A 23,005-nucleotide genomic window follows, 5' to 3' on the forward strand; every position below is an offset into this window, starting at 1 on the left:
CACTTCACCTCTCATTCTCGTTCTAATATCGATTAAAATGCCCCTGCTTCTTGACTCACATTTGCGTATAAACCAGCGGACCCTAGTTCCAGACGCGCGTAACGTCGAAAGACCCGTCTGAAAAAAAATTGGTGCGACACGAGAACTTCCCAGGTGGTCACCCATCCGAGTACTAATCTCCCCCAAGCACACTTCACTGCAGAGTTCTGATGGGATCCGGTGCATTAGTGCTGGTATGATCGCACATGTTTAATTTGGCGCTGCAAATACATACACTCCTTCTCTTTTCTTCCTCCTCCCGTCATTTGTTTCCTTGTGCGTGCGCACTGCACCTCCCGTACTCATTCTAATATCAAGTAAAATGCCACGATGCCGTGACTCACATTTGCGAATAAACCTAAGGACCGTAAATCAAGTCGCGCGTAACGTCGAAAGAATCATCTGCAAAAAGATGGGTGCAACACGAGGACCTCCCAAGAAAATGGGTGAAATATAAGGACTTCGCAAGAGGTCACCCATCCGAGTACTTTTCTCGCCTAAGCACCCTTAACTGCGGAGTTCTGATAGAATCCGTTGCATTAGTGCTGGTATGATCCATCATGTTTCATTCTGCACTGCAAATACATACACTCTTTCTCCTCCCATCCCCCCTCCCGTCATTTGTTTCCTTGTGTGTGCACTCTGCATCTCTCTTTCTCGTTCTAATATCAAGTAATATGCCCCGGCACCGTGACTCACCTTTGCAAATGAACCAGCGGTTTATAATTCCATTCGCGCATAACGTCGAACAACCCATCCGAAAAAAAATAGGTGCAACACGAGGGCTTCCCAAGTTGTCACCCATCCGAGTACTACTCTCGCCCAAGCACACTTAACTGCGGAGTTCTGATGGGATCCGGGGCTTTAGTGCTGGTATGATCGAACTTTTTTAATTTCGCGCTGCAAATACATACACTCTATCTCCTTTCTTCCCCCTCCCGTCATTTGTTTCCTTGTGCGTTCACACTTCACCTCTCATTCTCATTCTAATATCGATTAAAATGCCCCTGCTTCTTGACTCACATTTGCGTATAAACCAGCGGACCCTAGTGCTAGACACGCGTAACGTCGAACGACCCATCTGAAAAAAAATTGGTGCAACACGAGGACTTCCCAGGAGGTCACCCATCCGAGTACTAATCTCGCCGAAGCACACTTCACTGCGGAGTTCTGATGGGATCCGATGCATTAGTGCCGATATGATCGCACTTGTTTAATTTCGCGCTGCAAATACATAAACTCATTCCCCTTTCTTCCCCCTCCCGTCATTTGTTTCCCTGTGCGTGCGCACTGCACCTCCCGTTCTCATTTTACTATCAAGTAAAATGCCACGGCGCCGTGACTCACATTTGCGAATAAACCTGAGGACCATAATTCAAGTCGCGCGTAACGTCGAACGAATCATCTGCAAAAAAAAGGGTGCAACACGAGGACTTCCTAAGAAAATTGGTAAAATATAAGGACTTCGCAGAAGGTAACCCATGCTAGAACTACTCTCGCCCAAGCACCCTTACCTACGGAGTTCTGATAGAATCCGTTGCATTAGTGCTGGTATGATCGCACCTGTTTCATTTCGTGCTGAAAATACATACACTCCTTCTCCTTCCCTCCCCTTCCCATCAATTGTTTCCTTGTGCGTTCACACTGCACCTCTCCTTCTCGTTCTAATATCGATTAAAATGACCCTTCTTCCTGACTCACATTTGCGTATAAACCAGCGGACCCTCGTTCCAGTCGCGCGTAACGTCGAACGACCCGTTTGAAAAAAAATTGGTGCGACACGAGGATTTCCTAGCAGGTCACCCATCCAAGTACTACTCTCGCCCAAGCACACTTAACTGCAGAGTTCTGATGGGATCCAGTGCATTACTGCTGGTATGATGCCATTTGTTTAATTTTGCGCTTAAAATACATACACTCCTTCTCTTTTCTTCCTCATCCCGTCATTTGTTTCCTTGTGCGTGCGCACTGCACCTCCCGTACTCGTTCTAATATCAAGTAAAATGCCACGGCGCCATGACTCACATTTGCGAATAAACCTGCGCACCATAAATCAAGTCGTGCGTAACGTCGAAAGAATCATCTGTAAAAAGATGGGTGCAACACGAGGACCTCCCAAGAAAATGGGTGAAATATAAGGACTTCGCAGGAGGTCACCCATCAGAGTACTTATCTCGCCCAAGCACCCTTAACTGCGGAGTTCTGATAGAATCCTTTGCATTAGTGCTGGTATGATCCCTCATGTTTCATTTTGCACTACAAATACATACACTCTTTCTCCTCCCATCCCCCCTCCCGTCATTTGTTTCCTTGTGCGTGCACTCTGCATCTCTCTTTCTCGTTCTAATATCAAGTAATATGCCCCGGCACCGTGACTCACCTTTGCAAATGAACCAGCGGTTTATAATTCCATTCGCGCGTAACGTCGAACAACCCATCCGAAAAAAATAGGTGCAACACGAGGGCTTCCCAAGTGGTCACCCATTCGAGTACTACTCTCGCCCAAGCACACTTAACTGCGGAGTTCTGATGGGATCCGGGGCTTTAGTGATGGTATGATCGCACCTGTTTAATTTCGCACTGCAAATACATACACTCCTTCTCCTTTCTTCCCCCTCCGGTCATTTGTTTCCTTGTGCGTTCACACTTCACCTCTCATTCTCGTTCTAATATCGATTAAAATGCCCCTGCTTCTTGACTCACATTTGCGTATAAACCAGTGGACCCTAATTCCAGTCGCGCGTAACGTCGAACGACCCGTCTAAAAAAAAATTGGTGCGACACGAGGACTTCCAAAGAGGTCACCCATCCGAGTACTACTCTCACCCAAGCACACTTAACTGCGGAGTTCTGATGGGATCCGGTGAATTAGTGCTGGAATGATTGCACCTGTTTAATTTCGCGCTGCAAATACATAAACTCATTCCCCTTTCGTCCCCCTCCCGTCATTTGTTTCCTTGTCCGTGCGCACTGTAGCTCCCGTTCTCGTTCTAATATCAAGTAAAATGCTACAGCACCGTGACTCACATTTGCGAATAAACCTGAGGACCATAATTCAAGTCGCGCGTAATGTCGAAAGAATCATCTGCAACAAAATGGGTACAACACGAGGACTTCCTAAGAAAATGGGTGAAATATAAGGACTTCGCAGGAGGTCACCCATAATAGTGCTACTCTCGCCCAAGCACCCTTAACTTGCGGAGTTCTGATAAAATCCGTTGCATTGATGCTGGTATGATTGCTCATGTTTCATTCTGCGCTGCAAATACATACACTTTTTCTCCCTCCATTCCCCCTCCCATAATTTGTTTCCTTGTGCGTGCACTTTGCATCTCTCCTTCTCGTTCTAATATCGATTAAAATACCCCTGTTTCTTGACTCACATTTGTGTATAAACCAGTGGACCCTAGTTCCAGTCGCGCGTAACGTCGAATGACCCGTCTGAAAAGAAAAATTAGTGTGACACGAGTACTTCCCAGGAGGTCACCCATCCGAGTACGACTCACGCCCAAGCACACTTAACTGCGGAGTTCTGATGGGATCCGGTGCATTAGTGCTGGTATGATCGCACCTGTTTAATTTTGCGCTGCAAATACATAAACTACTTCTCCTTTCTTCCCCCTCCCGTGATTTGTTTCCTTGTGCGTGCGCACTGCACCTCTCGTTCTCGTTCAAATATCAAGTAAAATGCCACAGCGTCGTGACTCACATTTGCGAATAAATCTGCAGACCATAATTAAAGTCGCGCGTAACGTCGCACGGCACATCTGAAAAAAAGAAAATGGGTGCAACACGAGAACTTCCCATGAGGTAACCCATCATTGTACTACTTTCGTCAAAGCACACTTAACTGCGGAGTTCTGATGGGATCCGGTGCATTTGTGCTGGTGTGACCGCACCTGTTTAATTTCGTGCTGAAAATACATACACTCCTTCTTCCCTCCCCCCTCCCATCATTTGTTTCCTTGTACGTTCACACTGCACCTCTCCTTCTCGTTCTAATATCGATTAAAATGCCCCTGATTCTTGACTCACATTTGCGTATAAACAAGCGGACCATAGTTCCAGTCGCTCGTAACGTCGAACGACCCATCTAAAAAAAATTGTTGCGATACGAGGACTTCCCAAGAGGTCACCCATCCGAGTACTATTCTCTCCCAAGCACACTTAACTGCAGAGTTCTGATGGGATCCAGTGCATTAGCGCTGGTATGATGCCACTTGTTTAATTTTGCGCTTCAATTACATACACTCCTTCTCTTTTCTTCCTCATCCCGTCATTTGTTTCCTTGTGCATGCGCACTGCACCTCCCGTACTCGTTCTAATATCAAGTAAAATGCCACGGCGCCGTGACTCACATTTGCGAATAAACCTACGGACCATAAATCAAGTCGCGCGTAACGTCGAATGAATCATCTGCAAAAAGACGGGTGCAACACGAGGACCTCCCAAGAAAATGGGTGAAATATAAGGACTTCGCAGGAGGTCACCCATCCGAGTACTTTTCTCGCCCAAGCACCCTTAACTGCGGAGTTCTGATAGAATCCGTTGCATTAGTGCTGGTATGATCCCACATGTTTCATTCTGCACTGCAAATACATACACTCTTTCTCCTTCCATCCCCCCTCCCGTTATTTGTTTCCTTGTGCGTGCACTCTGCATCTCTCTTTCTCATTCTAATATCAAGTAATATGACCCGGCACCGTGACTCACCTTTGCAAATGAACCAGCGGTTTATAATTCCATTCACGCGTAACGTCGAACAACCCATCCTAAAAAAAATAGGTGCAACACGTGGGCTTCCCAAGGGGTCACCCATCCGAGTACTACCCTCGCCCAAGCACACTTAACTGCGGAGTTCTGATGGGATCCGGAGCTTTAGTGCTGGTATGATCGCACCTGTTTAATTTCGCGCTGCAAATACATACACTCCTTCTCCTTTCTTCCCCCTCCCGTCATTTGTTTCCTTGTGCGTTCACACTTCACCTCTCATTCTCGTTCTAATATCGATTAAAATGCCCCTGCTTCTTGACTCACATTTGCGTATAAACCAGCAGACCCTAGTTCCAGACGCGGGTAACGTCGAGCGACCCGTCTGAAAAAAAATTGGTGCGACACGAGGACTTCCCAGGAGGTCACCCATCCAAGTACTAATCTCGCCCAATCACACTTCACTGCGGAGTTCTGATGGGATCCGGTGCATTAGTGCTGGTATGATCGCACCTCTTTAATTTTGTGCTGCAAATACATAAACTCATTCCCCTTTTTTCCCCCTCCCGTCATTTGTTTCCTTGTGCGTGCGCACTACACCTCCCGTTCTCGTTCTAATATCAAGTAAAATGCTATAGCGCCGTGACTCACATTTCCGAATAAACCTGAGGACCATAATTCAAGTCGCGCGTAACGTCGAAAGAATCATCTGCAAAAAAATGGGTGCAACACGAGGACTTCACAAGTGGCGACCAATCCGAGTACTACTCTCGCCCAAGCACACTTAACTGCGGAGTTCTGATGGGATCCAGTGCATTAGTGCTGGTATGATGCCACTTGTTTAATTTTGCACTTCAACTACATACACTCCTTCTCTTTTCTTCCTCATCCCGTCATTTGTTTCCTTGTGCGTGCGCATTGCACCTCCCGTACTCGTTCTAATATCAAGTAAAATGCCACGGCGCCGTGACTCAGATTTGCGTATAAACCAGCGGATCCTAGTTCCAGATGTGCGTAACGTTGAACGACCCGTCTGAAAAAAATTGGTGCGACACGAGGACTTCCCAGGAGGTCATCCATCAGAGTACTAATCTCGCCCAAGCACACATAACCGCGGAGTTCTGATAGGATCCGGTGTATTAGTGCTGGTATGATCGCACCTGTTTAATTTCGTGCTGCAAATACATAAACTCATTCCCCTTTCTTCCCCTTCCCGTCATTTGTTTCCTTGTGCGTGCGAACTGCACCTCCCGATCTCGTTCTAATATCAAGTAAAATGCCACGGCGCCGTGACTCACATTTGCGAATAAACCTGAGGACCATAATTCAAGTCGCGCGTACCGTCGAAAGAATCATCTGCAAAAAAATGGTTGCAACACGAGGACTTCCTAAGAAAATGGGTGAAATATAAGGACTTCGCAGGAGGTCACCCATCCGAGTTCTTTTCTCGCCCAAGCACCCTTAACTGCGGAGTTCTGATAGAATCCGTTGCATTAGTGCTGGTATGATCCCTCATGTTTCATTCTGCACTGCAAATACATACACTCTTTCTCCTTTCATCCCCCCTCCCGTCATTTGTTTCCTTGTGCGTGCACTCTGCATCTCTCTTTCTCGTTCTAATATCAAGTAATATGCCCCGGCACCGTGACTCACCTTTGCAAATGAACCAGCGGTTTATAATTCCATTCGCGCGTAATGTCGAACAACCCATCCGAAAAAAAATAGGTGCAACACGAGGGCTTCCCAAGTGGTAGGTGCATTGCGCACGCACAAGGAAACAAATGACGGGAGGGGGAAGAAAGGGGAAGGAGTTTATGTATTTGCAGCGTGGTATTAGACGGGTGTGATCATACCAGCATTAATGCACCGGATCCCATCAGAACTCCGTAGTTAAGTGTGCTTGGGCGAGAGTAGTACTCGGATGGGTGACCTCCTGGGAAGTTCTCGTGTTGCACCAATTTTTTTTCAGACAGGTTGTTCGACGTTACGCGCGACGAGAACTAGGGTCCGCTGGTTTATACGCAAATGTGAGTCAAGAAGCAGGGGCATTTTAATCGATATTAGAATGAGAATGAGAGGTGCAATGTGAACGCATAAGGAAACAATTGATGGGAGGGGGAGGGAAGGAGAAAGAGTGTATGTATTTTCAGCACAAGATGAAATAGGTGTGATCATACCAGCATTAATGCACCGGATCCCATCAGAACTCCGCAGTTAAGTGTGCTTGGGCGAGAGTAGTACTCGGATGGGTGACCTCCTGGGAAGTCCTTGTGTTGCAAAAATTTTTTTTCAGACGGGTCGTTCGACGTTACGCAGGACTGGAACTAGGGTCCGCTGGTTTATACGCAAATGTGAGTCAAGAAGTAGGGGCATTTTAATCGATATTAGAACGAAAAAGAGAGGTGCAGTGTGAACGCACAAGGAAACAATTGATGGGAGGGGTAGGGAAGGAGAAGGAGTGTATGTATTTTCAGCACGAAATGAAACAAGCGCGGTCATACCAGCACTAATGCAACGGATTCTATCAGAACTCCGTAGGTAAGGGTTCTTGGGCGAGAGTAGTACTAGCATGGGTTACCTCCTGCGAAGTCCTTATATTTCACTCATTTTCTTGTGATGTCCTCGTGTTGCTCCCATTTTAATCGATATTAGAACGAGAAAGAGATGTGCAGTGTGAACGCACAAGGAAACAATTGATGGGTGGGGGAGGGAAGGAGAAGGAGTGGATGTATTTTCAGCACGAAAAGAAACAAGTGCGATCATACCAGCACTAATGCAACGGATTCTATCAGAACTCCGTAGGTAAGGGTGCTTGGGCGAGAGTAGTACTAGCATGGGTTACCTCCTGCGAAGTCCTTATATTTCACCCATTTTCTTGTGAAGTCCTCGTGTTGCACCCATTTTTTTGCAGATGATTCTTTCGATGTTACGCGCGACTTGAATTATGGTCCTCAGGTTTATTCGCAAATGTGAGTCACGGCGCTTTAGCATTTTACTTGATATTATAACGAGAATGGGAGGTGCAGTGCGCACGCACAAGGAAACAAATGACGGGAGGGGGAAGAAAGGGGAATGAGTTTATGTATTTGCATCGCAAAATTAAACAGGTGCGATCATACCAGCACTAATGTACCGAATCCCATCAGAACTCCGCAGTGAAGTGTGCTTGGGGGAGATTAGTACTCGGATGGGTGACCTCCTGGGAAGTCCTCGTGTCGCACCAATTTTTTTTCAGACGTGTCATTCGACGTTACGCTCGTCTGGAACTAGGGACCGCTGGTTTATACGCAAATGTGAGTCAAGAAGCAGGGGCATTTTAATCGATATTAGAACGAGAATGAGAGGTGAAGTGTGAACGCACAAGGAAACAAATGATGGGAGGTGGAAGAAAGGAGAATGAGTGTATGAATTTGCAGCGCGAAATTAAAAAGGAGAATGAGTGTATGCATTTGCAGCGCGAAATCATACCAGCACTAAAGCTCCGGATCCCATCAGAACTCCGCAGTTAAGTGTGCTTGGGCGAGGGTAGTACTCGGATGGGTGACCACTTGGGAAGCCCTCGTGTTGCACCAATTTTTTTTCGGATGGGTTGTTCGACATTACGCGCGAATGGAATTATAATCGATATTAAAACGAGAATGAGAGGTGAAGTGTGAACGCACAAGGAAACAAATGACGGGAGGGGGAAGAAAGGAGAAGGAGTGTATGTATTTACAGCGCGAAATTAAACAGGTGCGATCATACCAGCACTAATGCACCGGATCCGATCAGAACTCCGCAGTTATGTGTGCTTGTGCGAGTGTAGTACTCGGATGGGTGACCTCCTGGGAAGTCCTCGTATCGCACCAATTTTTTTCAGACAGGTCGTTCGACGCTACGCACGACTGGAACTACGGTCCGCTGGTTTATACGCAAAGGTGAGTCAAGAAGCAGGGGCATTTTAATCGATATTAGAACGAGAAGGAGAAGTGCAGTGTGAACGCACAAGGAAACAATTGATGGGAGGGGGAGGGAAGGAGAAGGAGTGTATGTATTTTCAGCACGGAATGAAACAGGTGCGATCATACCAGCACTAACGCAACGGATTCTATCAGAACTCCGTAGGTAAGGGTGCTTGGGCGAGAGTAGTACTAGCATGGGTTACCTCATGCGAAGTCCTTATATTTCACCCATTTTCTTGTGAAGTCCTCGTGTTGCACCCATTTTTTTGTAGATGATTCTTTCGACGATACGCGCGACTTAAATTATGGTCCTCAGGTTTATTCGCAAATGTGAGTCACGGCGCTGTAGCATTTTACTTGATTTAGAACGAGAACGGGAGGTGCAGTGCGCACGCACAATGAAAAAAATGACGGGAGAGGGAAGAAAGGAGAATGAGTTTATGTATTTGCAGCACAAAATTAAACAGGTGCGATCATACCAGCACTAATGCACCGGATCCCATCAGAACTCCCTGGGAAGTCCTCGTGTCGCACCAATTTTTTTTCAGACGGGTCGTTCGACGTTATGCGCGTCTGGAACTAGGGTCCGCTGGTTTATACGCAAATGTGAGTCAAGAAGCAGGGGTATTTTAATCGATATTAGAACGAGAATGAGAGGTGAAGTGTGAACGCACAAGGAAACAAATGACGGGAGGGGGAAGAAAGGAGAAGGAGTGTATGTATTTGCTGCGCGAAATTAAATAGGTGCGATCATACCAGCAGTAAGCTCCGGATCCCATCAGAACTCCGTAGTAAAGTGTGCTTGGGCGAGGGTAGTACTCGGATGGGTGACCACTTGGGAAGCCTTCGTGTTGCACCTATTTTTTTTCGGATGTGTTGTTCGACGTTACGCGCGAATGAAATTATAAACCGCTGCTTCATTTGCAAAGGTGAGTCACAGTGCCAGGGTATATTACTTGATATTAGAACAAGGAAGAGAGATGCAGAGTGCACGCACAAGGAATCAAATGATGGGAGGGGGGATGGAAGGAGAAAGAGTGTATGTATTTGCAGTGCAGAATTAAACATGAGGGATCATACCAGCACTAATGCAACGGATTCTATCAGAACTCCGCAGTTAAGGGTGCTTGGGCGAGAAAAGTACTCGGATGGGTGACCTCTAGTGAAGTCCTTATATTTCACCGATTTTCTTGGAAGGTCCTCGTGTTGCACCCATCTTTTTGCAGATGATTCTTTTGACGTTACGCGCGACTTAATTTATGGTCTGCAGGTTTATTCGCAAATTTGAGTCACGGCCCTGTGGCATTTTACTTGATATTAGAACGAGTACGGGAGGTGCAGTGCGCACGCACAAGGAAACAAATGACGGGAGGAGGAAGAAAAGAGAAGGAGTGTATGTATTTGAAGCGCAAAATTAAACAAGTGGCATCATACCAGCACTAATGCACTGGATCCCATCAGAACTCTGCGGTTAATTGTGCTTGGGCGAGAGTAGTACTCGGATGGGTGACCTCTTGGGAAGTCCTCGTATCGTAACAATTTTTTTTCAGATGGGTCGTTCGACGTTACGCACGATTGGAACTATGGTCCGCTGGTTTATACACAATTGTGAGTCAAAAATCAGGGGCATTTTTATCGATATTACAACGAGAAGGAGAGGTGCAGTGTGAACGCACAAGGAAACAAATGATGGGAGGGGGGGAGGGAAGAAGGTGTGTATGTATTTTTAGCACGAAATTAAACAGGTGCGGTCACACCAGTACAAATGCACCGGATCCCATCAGAACTCCGAAGTTAAGTGTGCTTTGGCGAAAGTAGTACAATGATGGGTTCCCTCCTAGGAAGTTCTCGTATTGCACCCATTTTCTTTTTTTTAAATGTGCCGTTCGACGTTACGCGCGACTTTAATTATGGTCCGCAGATTTATTCGCAAATGTGAGTCACGGTGCCATGGCATTTTACTTAAAATTTGAACGAGAACGAGAGGTGCAGTGCGCACGCACAAGGAAACAAATGACGGGAGTGGGAAGAAAGGAGGAGTTTTTGTATTTGCAGCGCGAAATTAAACTGGTGCGATCATACCAGCACTAATGAACCAGATCCCATCAGAACTCCGCAGATAAGTGTGCTTGGGCGAGAGTAGTACTCGGATGGGTGACCTCCTGGGAAGTACTCGTGTCGCACTAATTTTTTTTTTCAGACGAGTCGTTCGACGTTACGCGCGACTGGAACTAGGGTCCACTGGTTTATACGCAAATGTGAGTCAAGAAGTAGGGGCATTTTAATCGATATTAGAACGAGAATGAGAGATGCAGAGTGCACGCACAAGGAAACAAATGACGGGAGGGGGGATGGAGGGAGAAAAAGTGTATGTATTTGCAGCGCAGAATGAAACATGAGCAATCATACAAGCACTAATGCAACGGATTCTATCAGAACTCCGCAAGTTAGGGGTGCTTGGGCAAGAGTAGCACTAGGATGGGTGACCACCTGCGAAGTCCTTATATTTCTCCCATTTTCTTAGGAAGTCCGCGTGTTGCACCCCTTTTTTTGCAGATGATTCTTTCGACGATACGCGCGACTTGCATTATGGTCCTCAGGTTTATTCGCAAATGCGAGTCACGGTACTGTAGCATTTTACTTGATATTAGAACGAGCACGGGAGGTGCAGTGCGCACGCATAAGGAAACAAATGGCAGGAGGGGGAAGGAAGGAGAATGAGTTTATGTATTTGCAGCGCGAAATTAAACAGGTACGATCATAACAGCACTAATGCACCGGATCCCATCAGAACTCCGCAGTTAAGTGTGCTTGGGTGAGATTAGTACTCGGATGGGTGTCCTCCTCGGAAGTCCTCGTGTCGCACCAATTTTTTTTCAGACAGGTCGTTCGACGTTACGCGCGTCTGGAACTAGGGTTCGCTGGTTTAAATGCAAATGTGTGTCAAGAAGCAGGGGCATTTTAATCGATATTAGAACGAGAATGAGAGGTGAAGTGTGAACGCACAAGGAAACAAATGACAGGAGGGGGAAGAAAGGAGAAGGAGTGTATGTATTTGCAGCGTGAAATTAAACAGATGCGATCATACTAGCACTAAAGCTCCGGATCCCATAAGAACTCCGCAGTTAAGTGTGCTTGGGCGAGGGTAGTACTCGGATGGGTGACCACTTGGGAAGCCCTCGTGTTGCACCTATTTTTTTTCGGATGGGTTGTTCGACGTTACGCGCGAATGGAATTATAATCCGCTGGCTCATTTGTAAAGGTGAGTCACGGTGCCGAGGCATATTACTTGATATTAGAACGAGAAAGAGAGATGCAGAGTGCACGCACAAGGAAACAAATGACGGGAGGGGGGATGGAAGGAGAAAGAGTGTATGTATTTACAGTGCAGAATGAAACATGAAGGATCATACCAGGACTAATGCAACGGATTCTATCAAAACTCTACAGTTAAGGGTGCTTGGGCGAGAAAAGTACTCGGATGGGGGACCTCCTGCGAAGTCCTTATATTTCAACTATTTTCTTGGGAGGTCCTCGTGTTTCACCCATCTTTTTGCAGATGATTCTTCCGATGTTACGCGCGACTTGATTTATGGTCCGCAGGTTTATTCGCAAATTTGAGTCACGGCGCCGTGGTATTTTACTTGATATTAGAACGAGTACGGGAGGTGCAGTGCGCACGCACAAGGAAACAAATGACGGGAGGAGGAAGAAAAGAGAAGGAGTGTATGTATTTGAAGCACAAATTTAAACAAGTGGCATCATAGCAGCACTAATGCACTGGATCCCATCAGAACTCTGCAGTTAAGTGTGCTTGGGTGAGAGTAGTACTCGGATGGGTGGCCTCTTGGGAAGTCCTCGTATCGCAACAATTTTTTTTCAGATGGGTCGTTCGACGTTTCGCGCGACTGGAGCTATGGTCCGCTGGTTTATACGCAAATGTGAGTCAAAAATCAGGGGCATTTTTATCAATATTAGAACGAGAAGGAGAGGTGCAGTGTGAACGCACAAGGAAACAAATGATGGGAGGAGGGGAGGGAAGAAGGAGTGTATGTATTTTCAGCACAAAATTAAACAGGTGCGGTCACACCAGCACAAATGCACCGGATCCCATCAGAACTCCGAAGTTAAGTGTGCTTTGGCGAAAGTAGTACAATGATGGGTTACCTCCTGGGAAGTTCTCGTGTTGCACCCATTTTCTTTTTTTCAGATGTGCCGTTCGACGTTACGCGCGACTTTAATTATAGTCCGCATATTTATTCGCAAATGTGAGTCACGGCGCCGTAGAATTTTACTTGATATTTGAACGAGAACGAGAGGTGCAGTGCGCATGCACAAGGAAACAAATGACGGGAGGGGGAAGAAAGGAGAAGGAGTTTATGTATTTGCAGCGCGAAATTAAACTGGTGCGATCATACCAGCACTAATGCACCGGATCCTATCAGAACTCCGCAGATAAGTGTGTTTGGGCGAGAGTAGTACTCGGATGGGTGACCTCCTGGGAAGTCCTCGTGTTGCACTAATTTTTTTTTTTCAGACGGGTCGTTCGACGTTACGCGCGACTGGATCTAGGGTCCACTGGTTTATACGCAAATGTGAGTCAAGAAGTAGGGGCATTTTAATCGATATTAGAACGAGAAGGAGAGATGCAGAGTGCACGCACAAGGAAACAAATGACGGGAGGAGGGATGGAGGGAAAAAAAGTGTATGTATTTGCAGCGCAGAATGAAACATGAGCAATCATACCAACACCAATGCAACGGATTCTATCAGAACTCCGCAAGTTAAGGGTGCTTGGGCGAGAGTAGCACCAGGATGGGTGACCTCCTGTGAAGTCCTTATATTTCACCCATTTTCTCAAGAAGTCCTCGTGTTGCACCCATTTTTTTGCAGATGATTCTTTCGACGATACGCGCGACTTGAATTATGGTCCTCAGGTTTATTCGCAAATGTGAGTCACGGTACCGTAGCATTTTACTTGATATTAGAACGAGCACGGGAGGTGCAGTGCGCACGCACAAGGAAATAAATGATGGGAGGGGGAAGAACGAGAAAGAGAGATGCAGAGTGCACGCACAAGGAAACAAATGACGGGAGGGGGGTTGGAAGGAGAAAGAGTGTATGTATTTGCAGTGCAGAATGAAACATAAGGGATCATACCAGCACTAATGCAACGGATTCTATCAGAACTCCGCAGTTAAGGGTGCTTGGGCGAGAAAAGTACTCGGATGGGTGACCTCCTGCGAAGTCCTTATATTTCACCCATTTTCTTGGGTGGTCCTCGTGTTGCACCCATCTTTTTGCAGATGATTCTTTCGACGTTACGCGCGACTTGATTTATGGTCCGCAGGTTTATTCGCAAATGTGAGTCACGGCGCCGTTGCATTTTACTTGATATTAGAACGAGTACGGGAGGTGCAGTGCGCACGCACAAGGAAACAAATAACGGGATGAGGAAGAAAAGAGAGGGAGTGTATGTATTTGAAGCGCAAAATTAAAAAAGTGGCATCATACCAGCACTAATGCACTGGATCCCATCAGAACTCTGCAGTTAAGTGTGCTTTGGCGAGAGTAGTACTCGGATGGGTGACCTCTTGGGAAGTCCTCGTATCGCAACAATTTTTTTTCATATGGGTCGTTCGACGTTACGCGCGACTGGAACTATGGTCCGCTGGTTTATACGAAAATGTGAGTCAAGAATCAGGGGCGTTTTAATCGATATTAGAACGAGAAGGAGAGGTGCAGTGTGAACGCACAAGGAAACAAATGATGGGAGGGGGGGAGGGAAGAAGGAGTGTATGTATGTTCAGCACGAAATTAAACAGGTGCGGTCACACCAGCACAAATGCACCGGATCCCATCAGAACTCCGCAGTTAAGTGTGCTTTGGCGAAAGTAGTACAATGATGGGTTACCTCCTGGGAAGTTCTCGTGTTGCACCCATTTTCTTTTTTTCAGATGTGCCGTTCGACGTTACGCGCGACTTTAATTATGGTCCGCAGATTTATTCGCAAATGTGAGTCACGGCGCCGTGGCATTTTGCTTGATATTTGAACGAGAACGAGAGGTGCAGTGCGCACGCACAAGGAAACAAATGACGGGAGGGGGAAGAAAGGAGAAGGAGTTTATGTATTTGCAGCGCGAAATTAAACAGGTTCGATCATACCAGCACTAATGCACCGGATTCCATCAGAACTCCGCAGTTAAGTGTGCTTGGGCGAGAGTAGTACTCGGATGGGTGACCTCCATGGAAGTCCTCTTGTCGCACCAATTTTTTTTTCAGACGGGTCGTTTGACGTTACGCGCGACTGGAACTAGGGTCCACTGGTTTATACGCAAATGTTAGTCAAGAAGCAGGGGCATTTTAATTGATATTAGAACGAGAAAGAGAGATGCAGAGTGCACGCACAAGGAAACAAATGACGGGAGGGGGGATGGAGGGACAAAAAGTGTATCTATTTGCAGCGCAGAATGAAACATGAGCAATCATACCAGCACCAATGCAACGGATTCTATCAGAACTCCGCAAGTTAAGGGTGTTTGGGCGAGAGAAGCACTAGGATGGGTGACCTCCTGCGAAGTCTTTATATTTCACCCATTTTCTTAGGAAGTCCTCGTGTTGCACCCATTTTTTTGCAGATGATTCTTTCGACGATACGCACGACTTGAATTATGGTCCTCACGTTTATTCGCAAATATGAGTCACGGCACCGTAGCATTTTACTTGATATTAGAACGAGCACGGGAGGTGTAGTGCGCACGCACAAGGAAACAAATGACGGGAGGGGGAAGAAAGGAGAAGGAGTTTATGTATTTGCAGCGCGGAATTAAACGGGTGCGATCATACCAGCACAAATGCACTGGATCCCATCAGAACTCCGCAGTTAAGTGTGCTTTGGCGAAAGTAGTACAATGATGGGTTACCTCCTGGGAAGTTCTCGTGTTGCACCCATTTTCTTTTTTCAGATGTGCCGTTCGACGTTATGCGCGACTTTAATTACGGTCCGGAGATTTATTCGCAAATGTGAGTCACGGCGCCGTGGCATTTTACTTGATATTTGAACGAGAACGAGAGGTGCAGTGCGCACGCACAAGGAAAGAAATGACGGGAGGGGGAAGAAAGGAGAAGGAGTTTATGTATTTGCAGCGCGAAATTAAACAGGTTCGATTATACCAGCACTAATGCACCGGATACCATCAGAACTCCGCAGTTAAGTGTGCTTGGGCGAGAGTAGTACTCGGATGGGTGACCTCCATGGAAGTCCTCTTGTCGCACTAATTTTTTTTTCAGACGGGTCGTTCGACGTTACGCGCGACTGGAACTAGGGTCCACTAGTTTATACGCAAATGTGAGTCAAGAAGCAGGGGCATTTTAATCGATATTAGAACGAGAAGGAGAGATGCAGAGTGCACGCACAAGGAAACAAATGACGGGAGGGGGGATGGAGGGAGAAAAAGTGTATGTATTTGCAGCGCAGAATGAAACATGGGCAATCATACCAGCACCAATGCAACGGATTCTATCAGAACTCCGCAAGTTAAGGGTGCTTGGGCGAGAGAGAAGCACTAGGATGGGTGACCTCCTGCGAAGTCCTTATATTTCACCCATTTTCTTAGGAAGTCCTCGTGTTGCACCCATTTTTTTACAGATGATTCTTTCGACGATACGCACGATTTGAATTATGGTCCTCAGGTTTATTCGCAAATGTGAGTCACGGCACCGTAGCATTTTACTTGATATTAGAACGAGCACGGGAGGTGCAGTGCGCACGCACAAGGAAGCAAATAACAGGAGGGGGAAGAAAGGGGAAGGAGTTTATGTATTTGCAATGCAAAATTAAACGGGTGCGATCATACCACCACTAATGCACCGGATACCATCAGAACTCCGCAGTTAAGTGTCCTTGGGCGAGAGTAGTACTCGGATGGGTGACCTCCTGGGAAGTCCTCGTGTCGCAATAATTTTTTTTCAGACGGGTCGTTCGACGTTACGCGCGACTGGAACTAGGGTCCGCTGGTTTATACGCAAATGTGAGTCAAGAAGCAGGGGCATTTTAATCGATATTAGAACGAGAATGAGAGGTGCATTGTGAATGCACAAGGAAACAATTGACGGGAGGGGGAAGAAAGGAGAAGGAGTGTATGTATTTGCAGCGCAAAATTAAACAGGTTCGATCATACCAGCACTAAAGCCCCGGATCCCATCAGAACTCCACAGTTAAGTGTGCTTGGGCGAGAGTAGTACTCGGATGGGTGACCACTTGGGAAGCTCTCGTGTTGCACCTATTTTTTTTCGGATGGGTTGTTCGACGTTACGCGCGAATGGAATTATAAACCGCTGCTTCATTTGCAAAGGTGAGTCACGGTGCCGGGGCATATTACTTGATATTAGAAAGAGAAAGAGAGATGCAGAGTGCACGCACAAGGAAACAAATGACGGGAGGGGGGATGGAAGGAGAAAGAGTGTATGTATTTGCAGTGTAGAATGAAACATGAGGATCATACCAGCACTAATGCAACGAATTCTATCAGAATTCTGCAGTTATGGGTGCTTGGGTGAGAAAAGTACTCGGATGGGTGACCTCCTGCGAAGTCCTTATATTTCACCCATTTTCTTGGGAGGTCCTCGTGTTGCACCCATCTTTTTGCAAATGATTCTTTCGACGTTACGCGCAACTTGATTTATGGTCCGCAGGTTTATTCGCAAATGTGAGTCACGGCGCCGTGGCATTTTACTTGATTTTAGAACGAGTACGGGAGGTGCATTGCGCACGAACAAGGAAACAAATGACGGGAGGAGGAAGAAAGAGAAGGAGTATATGTATTTGAAGCGCAAAATTAAAAAAGTGGCATCATACCAGCACTAATGCACTGTATCCCATCAGAACCCTGCAGTTAAGTGTGCTTGGGCGAGAGTAGTACTCGGATGGGTGACCTCCTGGGAATTCCTCGTGTCGCAACAATTTTTTTTCAGATGGGTCGTTCGACGTTACGCGCGACTGGAACTATGGTCCACTGGTTTATACGCAAATGTGAGTCAAGAATCAGGGGCATTTTAATCGATATTAGAACGAGAAGGAGATGTGCAGTGTGAACGCACAAGGAAACAAATGACGGGAGGGGGAAGAAAGGAGAAAGAGTTTATGTATTTGCAGCGTGGAATTAAACAGGTGTTGTCACACTAGCACAAATGCACCAGATCCCATCAGAACTCCGCAGTTAAGTGTGCTTTGGCAAAAGTAGTACAATGATGAGTTACCTCCTGGGAAGTTCTCGTGTTGCACCGATTTTCTTTTTTTTCAGATGTGCCGTTCGACGTTACGCGCGACTTTAATTATGGTCCGCAGATTTATTCGCAAATGTGAGTCACGGCGCCATGGCATTTTACTTGATATTTGAACGAGAACGAGAGGTGCAGTGCGCACGCACAAGGAAACAAATGACGGGAGGGGGAAGAAAGGAGAAGGAGTTTATGTATTTGCAGCGCGAAATTAAACAGGTGCGATCATACCAGCTCTAATGCATCGGATCCCATCAGAACTCTGCAGTTAAGTGTGCTTGGGCGAGAGTAGTACTCGGATGGGTGACCTCTTGGGAAGTCCTTGTATCGCAACAATTTTTTTTCAGATGGGTCGTTCGACGTTACGCGCGACTGGAACTCGTGTCCGCTGGTTTATACGCAAATGTGAGTCAAGAAGCAGGGGCATTTTAATCGATATTAGAACGAGAAGGAGAGGTGCAGTGTGAACGCACAAAGAAACAATTGATGGGAGAAGGAAGGAGAAGGAGTGTATGTATTTTCAGCACGAAATGAAACAGGTGCGATCAAACCAGCACAAATGCAACGGATTCTATCAGAACTCCATCGGTAAGGGTGCTTTGGCGAGAGTAGTACTAGCATGGGTTACCTCCTGCGAAGTCCGTATATTTCACCAATTTTCATGTGAAGTCCTCGTGTTGCACCCATTTTTTTGCAGATGATTCTTTCGACGTTACGCGCGACTTGAATTATGGTCCTCAGGTTTATTCGCAAATGTGAGTCACGGCGCTGTAACATTTTACTTTATATTAGAACGAGAACAGGAGGTGCAGTGCGCACGCACAAGGAAACAAATGACGGGAGTGGGAAGAAAGGGAAATGAGTTTATGTATTTGCAGTGCGAAATTAAACAGGTGGGATCATACCAGCACTAATGCACCGGATCCCATCAGAACTCCGCAGTGAAGTGTGCTTGGGCGAGATTAGTACTCGGATGGGTGACCTCCTAGGAAGTCCTCGTGTCGCACAAATTTCTTTTCAGACGGGTTGTTCGACGTTACGCGGGTCTGGAACTAGGGTCCGCTGGTTTATACGCAAATGTGAGTCAAGAAGCAGGGGCATTTTAATCGATATTAGAACGAGAATGAGAGGTGAAGTGTGAACGCACAAGGAAACAAATGACGGGAGGGGGAAGAAAGGAGAAGGAGTGTATGTATTTGCAGCGCGAATTTAAACAGGTGCGATCTTACCAGCACTAAAGCCCCGGATCCCATCAGAACTCCGCAGTTAAGTGTGCTTGGGCGAGAGTAGTACTCGGATGGGTGACCACTTGGAAAGCCCTCGTGTTCAACCTATCTTTTTTCGGATGGGTTTTTCGACGTTACGCGCGAATGGAATTATAAACCGCTGGTTCATTTGCAAAGGTGAGTCACGGTGCCGGGGCATATTACTTGATATTAGAACGAGAAAGAGAGATGCAGAGTGCACGCACAAGGAAACAAATGACGGGAGGTGGGATGGAAGGAGAAAGAGTGTATGTATTTGCAGTGCAGAATGAAACATGAGGGATCATACCAGCACTAATGCAACGGATTCTATCAGAACTCCGCAGTTAAGGGTGCTTGGGCGAGAAAAGTACTCGGATGGGTGACCTCCTGCGAAGTCCTTATATTTCACCCATTTTCTTGGGAGGTCCTCGTGTTGCACCCATCTTTTTGCAGATGATTCTTTCAAAGTTACGCGCGACTTGAATTATGGTCCGCAGGTTTATTCGCAAATGTGAGTCACGGAGCCGTGGCATTTTACTTGATATTAGAACGAGTACGAGAGTTGCAGTGCGCACGCACAAGGAAACAAATGACGGGAGGAGGAAGAAAAGAGAAGGAGTGTATGTATTTGAAGCGCAAAATTAAACAAGTGGCATCAGACCAGCACTGATGCACTGGAACCCATCAGAACTCTGCAGTTAAGCGTGCTTTGGCGAAAGTAGTACAATGATGGGTTACCTCCTGGGAAGTTTTCGTGTTGCACCCATTTTCTTTTTTTCAGATGTGCCGTTCGACGTTACGCGCGACTTTAATTATGGTCCGCAGATTTATTCGCAAATGTGAGTCACGGCGCCGTGGAATTTTACTTGATATTTGAACGAGAACGAGAGGTGCAGTGCGCACGCACAAGGAAACAAATGACGGGAGGGGGAAGAAAGGAGAAGGAGTTTATGTATTTGCAGCGCGAAATTAAACACGTGCGACCATACCAGCACTAATGAATCGGATCCCATCAGAACTTTGCAGTTAAGTGTGCTTGGGCGAGAGTAGTACTTGGATGGGTGACCACTTGGGAAGCCCTCGTGTTGCACCTATTTTTTTTCGGATTGGTTTTTCGACGTTACGCGCGAATGGAATTATAAACGGCTGGTTCATTTGCAAAGGTGAGTCACGGTGCCGGGGCATATTACTTGATATTAGAACGAGAAAGAGAGATGCAGAGTGCATGCACAAGGAAACAAATGATGGGAGGGGGGGAGGGAAGAAGGAGTGTATGTATTTTCAGCACCAAATTAAACAGGTGCGGTCACCCCAGCACAAATGCACCGGATCCCATCAGAACTTCGCAGTTAAGTGTGCTTTGGCGAAAGTAGTACAATGATGGGTTACCTCCTGGGAAGTTCTCGTGTTGCACCCATTTTCTTTTTTTCAGATGTGCCGTTCGACGTTACGCGCGACTTTAATTATTGTCCGCAGATTTATTCGCAAATGTGAGTCACAGCGCCGTGGCATTTTACTTGATATTTGAACGAGAACGAGAGGTGCAGTGCGCACGCACAAGGAAACAAATGATGGGAGGGGGAAGAAAGGAGAAGGAGTATGTTTTTGCAGCGCGAAATGAAACAGGTGCGATCATTCCAGCACTAATGCAACGGATTCTATCAGAACTCCGTAGGTAAGGGTGCTTGGGCGAGGGTAGTACTAGCATGGGTTACCTCCTGCAAAGTCCTTATATTTCACCCATTTTCTTGTGAAGTCCTCGTGTTGCACCCATTTTTTTGCAGATGATTCTTTCGACGTTACGCGCGACTTGAATTATGGTCCTCAGGTTTATTCGCAAATGTGAGTCACGGTGCTGTAGCATTTTACTTGATATTAGAACGAGAACGGGTGGTGTAGTGCGCATGCACAAGGAAACAAATGACGGGAGGGGGAAGAAAGGGGAATGAGTTTATGTATTTGCAGCGCAAAATTAAACAGGTGCGATCATATCAGCACTAAAGCCCTCGTGTGCTTGGGCGAGATTAGTACTCGGATGGGTGACCTCCTGGGAAGTCCTCGTGTCGCACCAATTTTTTTTCAGACGGGTCGTTCGACGTTACGCACGTCTGGAACTAGGGTCCGCTGGTTTATACGCAAATGTGAGTCAAGAAGCAGGGGCATTTTAATCGATATTAGAACGAGAATGAGAGGTGAAGTGTGAACGCACAAGGAAACAAATGACGGGAGGGGGAAGAAAGGAGAAGGAGTATATGTATTTGCAGCGCGAAATTAAACAGGTGCGATCATACCAGCACTAAAGCTCCGGATCCCATCAGAACTCCGCAGTTAAGTGTTCTTGGGCGAGTGTAGTACTCGGATGGGTGACCTCCTGCGAAGTCCTCATATTTCACCCATTTTCTTGGGAGGTCCTCGTGTTGCACCCATCTTTTTGCAGATTATTCTTTCAACGTTACGCGCGACTTGATTTATGGTCCGCAGATTTATTCGCAAATGTGAGTCACGGCACCGTCGCATTTTACTTAATATTAGAACGAGTACGGGAGGTGCAGTGCGCACGCACAAGGAAACAAATGACGGGATGAGGAAGAAAAGAGAATGAGTGTATGTATTTGAAGCGCAAAATTAAACAAGTGGCATCATACCAGCACTACTGCACTGGATCCCATCAGAACTCTGTAGTTAAGTGTGCTTGGGCGAGAGTAGTACTCAGATGGGTGACCTCTTGGGAAGTCCTCGTATTGCAACAATTTTTTTCAAATGGGTCGTTCAACGTTACGCGCGACTGGAACTATGGTCCGCTGGTTTATACCCAAATGTGAGTCAAGAATCAGGGGCATTTTAATCGATATTAGAACGAGAAGGAGAGGTGTAGTGTGAACGCACAAGGAAACAAATGATGGGAGAGGGGAGGGAAGAAGGAGTGTATGTATTTTCAGCACGAAATTAAACAGGTGAGGTCACACCAGCACAAATGCACCGGATCCCATCAGAACTTCGCAGTTAAGTGGGCTTTGGCGTAAGTAGTAAAATGATGGGTTACCTCCTGGGAAGTTCTCGTGTTGCACCCATTTTCTTTTTTTCAAATGTGCCGTTCGACGTTACGCGCGACTTTAATTATGGTCCGCAGATTTATTCGCAAATGTGAGTCACGGCGCCGTGGCATTTTACTTGATATTAGAACGAGTACGAGAGGTGCAGTGCGCACGCACAAGGAAACAAATGACGGGAGGAGGAAGAAAAGATTAGGAGTGTATGTATTTGAAGCGCAAAATTAAACAAGTGGCATCATACCGGCACTAATGTACTGGATCCCATCAGAACTCTGCAGTTAAGTGTGCTTGGGCGAGAGTAGTACTCGGATGGGTGACCTCTTGAGAAGTCCTCGTATCACAACAATTTTTTTTTAGATAGGTCGTTCGACATTACGCGCGACTGGAACTATGGTCCGCTGGTTTATACGCAAATGTGAGTCAAGAATCAGGGGCATTTTAATCGATATTAGAACGAGAAGGAGAAGTGCAATGTGAACGCAAAAGGAAACAAATGATGGGAGGGCGGGAGGGAAAAAGGAGTGTATGTATTTTCAGCACGAAATTAAACAGGTGCAGTCACACCAACACAAATGCACCGGATCCCATCAGAACTCCGCAGTTAAGTGTGCTCTAGCGAAAGTAGTACAATGATGGGTTACCTCCTGGGAAGTTCTCGTGTTGCACTCATTTTTTTTTTCAGATGTGCCCTTCGACGTTACGCACGACTTTAATTATATTCCGCAGATTTATTCGA

At 46.5% G+C, this 23,005-nt stretch overlaps 5 non-coding genes and 38 pseudogenes across 5 annotated transcripts; 30 read left to right on the forward strand and 13 right to left on the reverse strand.

Moving 5' to 3' along the window:
- Positions 1 to 128: 128 nt before the first annotated feature.
- On the reverse strand, positions 129 to 247 carry LOC148246841 (5S ribosomal RNA; annotated as a pseudogene).
- Positions 248 to 807: 560 nt separating this feature from the next.
- Positions 808 to 926, reverse strand: LOC148246842 (5S ribosomal RNA; annotated as a pseudogene).
- A 205-nt stretch (positions 927 to 1,131) lies between these two features.
- Positions 1,132 to 1,250, reverse strand: LOC148246843 (5S ribosomal RNA; annotated as a pseudogene).
- A 1,237-nt stretch (positions 1,251 to 2,487) lies between these two features.
- On the reverse strand, positions 2,488 to 2,606 carry LOC148246844 (5S ribosomal RNA). The gene has a single exon (XR_015815142.1). It is a non-coding gene; the product is annotated as a 5S ribosomal RNA (ribosomal RNA).
- A 205-nt stretch (positions 2,607 to 2,811) lies between these two features.
- Positions 2,812 to 2,930, reverse strand: LOC148246845 (5S ribosomal RNA; annotated as a pseudogene).
- Positions 2,931 to 3,493: 563 nt separating this feature from the next.
- LOC148246846 (5S ribosomal RNA) lies at positions 3,494 to 3,612 on the reverse strand (annotated as a pseudogene).
- Positions 3,613 to 3,821: 209 nt separating this feature from the next.
- On the reverse strand, positions 3,822 to 3,940 carry LOC148246847 (5S ribosomal RNA; annotated as a pseudogene).
- A 202-nt stretch (positions 3,941 to 4,142) lies between these two features.
- On the reverse strand, positions 4,143 to 4,260 carry LOC148246848 (5S ribosomal RNA; annotated as a pseudogene).
- A 236-nt stretch (positions 4,261 to 4,496) lies between these two features.
- Positions 4,497 to 4,615, reverse strand: LOC148246849 (5S ribosomal RNA; annotated as a pseudogene).
- A 206-nt stretch (positions 4,616 to 4,821) lies between these two features.
- Positions 4,822 to 4,940, reverse strand: LOC148246850 (5S ribosomal RNA). The gene has a single exon (XR_015815019.1). It is a non-coding gene; the product is annotated as a 5S ribosomal RNA (ribosomal RNA).
- A 205-nt stretch (positions 4,941 to 5,145) lies between these two features.
- Positions 5,146 to 5,264, reverse strand: LOC148246851 (5S ribosomal RNA). Its single transcript, XR_015814929.1, has one exon. It is a non-coding gene; the product is annotated as a 5S ribosomal RNA (ribosomal RNA).
- Positions 5,265 to 5,469: 205 nt separating this feature from the next.
- LOC148246852 (5S ribosomal RNA) lies at positions 5,470 to 5,588 on the reverse strand (annotated as a pseudogene).
- Positions 5,589 to 5,792: 204 nt separating this feature from the next.
- On the reverse strand, positions 5,793 to 5,911 carry LOC148246853 (5S ribosomal RNA; annotated as a pseudogene).
- A 677-nt stretch (positions 5,912 to 6,588) lies between these two features.
- On the forward strand, positions 6,589 to 6,707 carry LOC148246854 (5S ribosomal RNA). The gene has a single exon (XR_015815894.1). It is a non-coding gene; the product is annotated as a 5S ribosomal RNA (ribosomal RNA).
- A 205-nt stretch (positions 6,708 to 6,912) lies between these two features.
- Positions 6,913 to 7,031, forward strand: LOC148246855 (5S ribosomal RNA; annotated as a pseudogene).
- An 823-nt stretch (positions 7,032 to 7,854) lies between these two features.
- On the forward strand, positions 7,855 to 7,973 carry LOC148246856 (5S ribosomal RNA; annotated as a pseudogene).
- A 230-nt stretch (positions 7,974 to 8,203) lies between these two features.
- Positions 8,204 to 8,320, forward strand: LOC148246857 (5S ribosomal RNA; annotated as a pseudogene).
- Positions 8,321 to 8,479: 159 nt separating this feature from the next.
- LOC148246858 (5S ribosomal RNA) lies at positions 8,480 to 8,598 on the forward strand (annotated as a pseudogene).
- An 834-nt stretch (positions 8,599 to 9,432) lies between these two features.
- On the forward strand, positions 9,433 to 9,550 carry LOC148246859 (5S ribosomal RNA; annotated as a pseudogene).
- A 561-nt stretch (positions 9,551 to 10,111) lies between these two features.
- On the forward strand, positions 10,112 to 10,229 carry LOC148246860 (5S ribosomal RNA; annotated as a pseudogene).
- Positions 10,230 to 10,433: 204 nt separating this feature from the next.
- LOC148246861 (5S ribosomal RNA) lies at positions 10,434 to 10,552 on the forward strand (annotated as a pseudogene).
- A 206-nt stretch (positions 10,553 to 10,758) lies between these two features.
- Positions 10,759 to 10,877, forward strand: LOC148246862 (5S ribosomal RNA; annotated as a pseudogene).
- Positions 10,878 to 11,440: 563 nt separating this feature from the next.
- Positions 11,441 to 11,559, forward strand: LOC148246863 (5S ribosomal RNA; annotated as a pseudogene).
- A 205-nt stretch (positions 11,560 to 11,764) lies between these two features.
- LOC148246864 (5S ribosomal RNA) lies at positions 11,765 to 11,883 on the forward strand. Its single transcript, XR_015815010.1, has one exon. It is a non-coding gene; the product is annotated as a 5S ribosomal RNA (ribosomal RNA).
- Positions 11,884 to 12,444: 561 nt separating this feature from the next.
- Positions 12,445 to 12,562, forward strand: LOC148246865 (5S ribosomal RNA; annotated as a pseudogene).
- A 204-nt stretch (positions 12,563 to 12,766) lies between these two features.
- LOC148246866 (5S ribosomal RNA) lies at positions 12,767 to 12,885 on the forward strand (annotated as a pseudogene).
- Positions 12,886 to 13,094: 209 nt separating this feature from the next.
- Positions 13,095 to 13,213, forward strand: LOC148246867 (5S ribosomal RNA; annotated as a pseudogene).
- A 978-nt stretch (positions 13,214 to 14,191) lies between these two features.
- Positions 14,192 to 14,309, forward strand: LOC148246868 (5S ribosomal RNA; annotated as a pseudogene).
- A 204-nt stretch (positions 14,310 to 14,513) lies between these two features.
- On the forward strand, positions 14,514 to 14,632 carry LOC148246869 (5S ribosomal RNA; annotated as a pseudogene).
- A 209-nt stretch (positions 14,633 to 14,841) lies between these two features.
- LOC148246870 (5S ribosomal RNA) lies at positions 14,842 to 14,960 on the forward strand (annotated as a pseudogene).
- A 562-nt stretch (positions 14,961 to 15,522) lies between these two features.
- LOC148246871 (5S ribosomal RNA) lies at positions 15,523 to 15,641 on the forward strand (annotated as a pseudogene).
- A 208-nt stretch (positions 15,642 to 15,849) lies between these two features.
- LOC148246872 (5S ribosomal RNA) lies at positions 15,850 to 15,968 on the forward strand (annotated as a pseudogene).
- Positions 15,969 to 16,532: 564 nt separating this feature from the next.
- Positions 16,533 to 16,651, forward strand: LOC148246873 (5S ribosomal RNA; annotated as a pseudogene).
- A 205-nt stretch (positions 16,652 to 16,856) lies between these two features.
- On the forward strand, positions 16,857 to 16,975 carry LOC148246874 (5S ribosomal RNA; annotated as a pseudogene).
- Positions 16,976 to 18,186: 1,211 nt separating this feature from the next.
- Positions 18,187 to 18,305, forward strand: LOC148246875 (5S ribosomal RNA; annotated as a pseudogene).
- A 555-nt stretch (positions 18,306 to 18,860) lies between these two features.
- Positions 18,861 to 18,979, forward strand: LOC148246876 (5S ribosomal RNA; annotated as a pseudogene).
- A 205-nt stretch (positions 18,980 to 19,184) lies between these two features.
- On the forward strand, positions 19,185 to 19,303 carry LOC148246877 (5S ribosomal RNA; annotated as a pseudogene).
- An 888-nt stretch (positions 19,304 to 20,191) lies between these two features.
- LOC148246878 (5S ribosomal RNA) lies at positions 20,192 to 20,310 on the forward strand (annotated as a pseudogene).
- Positions 20,311 to 20,514: 204 nt separating this feature from the next.
- On the forward strand, positions 20,515 to 20,633 carry LOC148246879 (5S ribosomal RNA; annotated as a pseudogene).
- Positions 20,634 to 21,493: 860 nt separating this feature from the next.
- On the forward strand, positions 21,494 to 21,612 carry LOC148246880 (5S ribosomal RNA; annotated as a pseudogene).
- Positions 21,613 to 21,848: 236 nt separating this feature from the next.
- On the forward strand, positions 21,849 to 21,966 carry LOC148246881 (5S ribosomal RNA; annotated as a pseudogene).
- Positions 21,967 to 22,496: 530 nt separating this feature from the next.
- Positions 22,497 to 22,613, forward strand: LOC148246882 (5S ribosomal RNA; annotated as a pseudogene).
- A 206-nt stretch (positions 22,614 to 22,819) lies between these two features.
- LOC148246883 (5S ribosomal RNA) lies at positions 22,820 to 22,938 on the forward strand (annotated as a pseudogene).
- The last annotated feature ends 67 nt before the right edge of the window (positions 22,939 to 23,005 follow it).

Source organism: Carica papaya, chromosome 8 (genome assembly GCF_054855325.1).
Source record: "Carica papaya isolate Zhongbai chromosome 8, ASM5485532v1, whole genome shotgun sequence".
NCBI lineage: Eukaryota > Viridiplantae > Streptophyta > Magnoliopsida > Brassicales > Caricaceae > Carica > Carica papaya.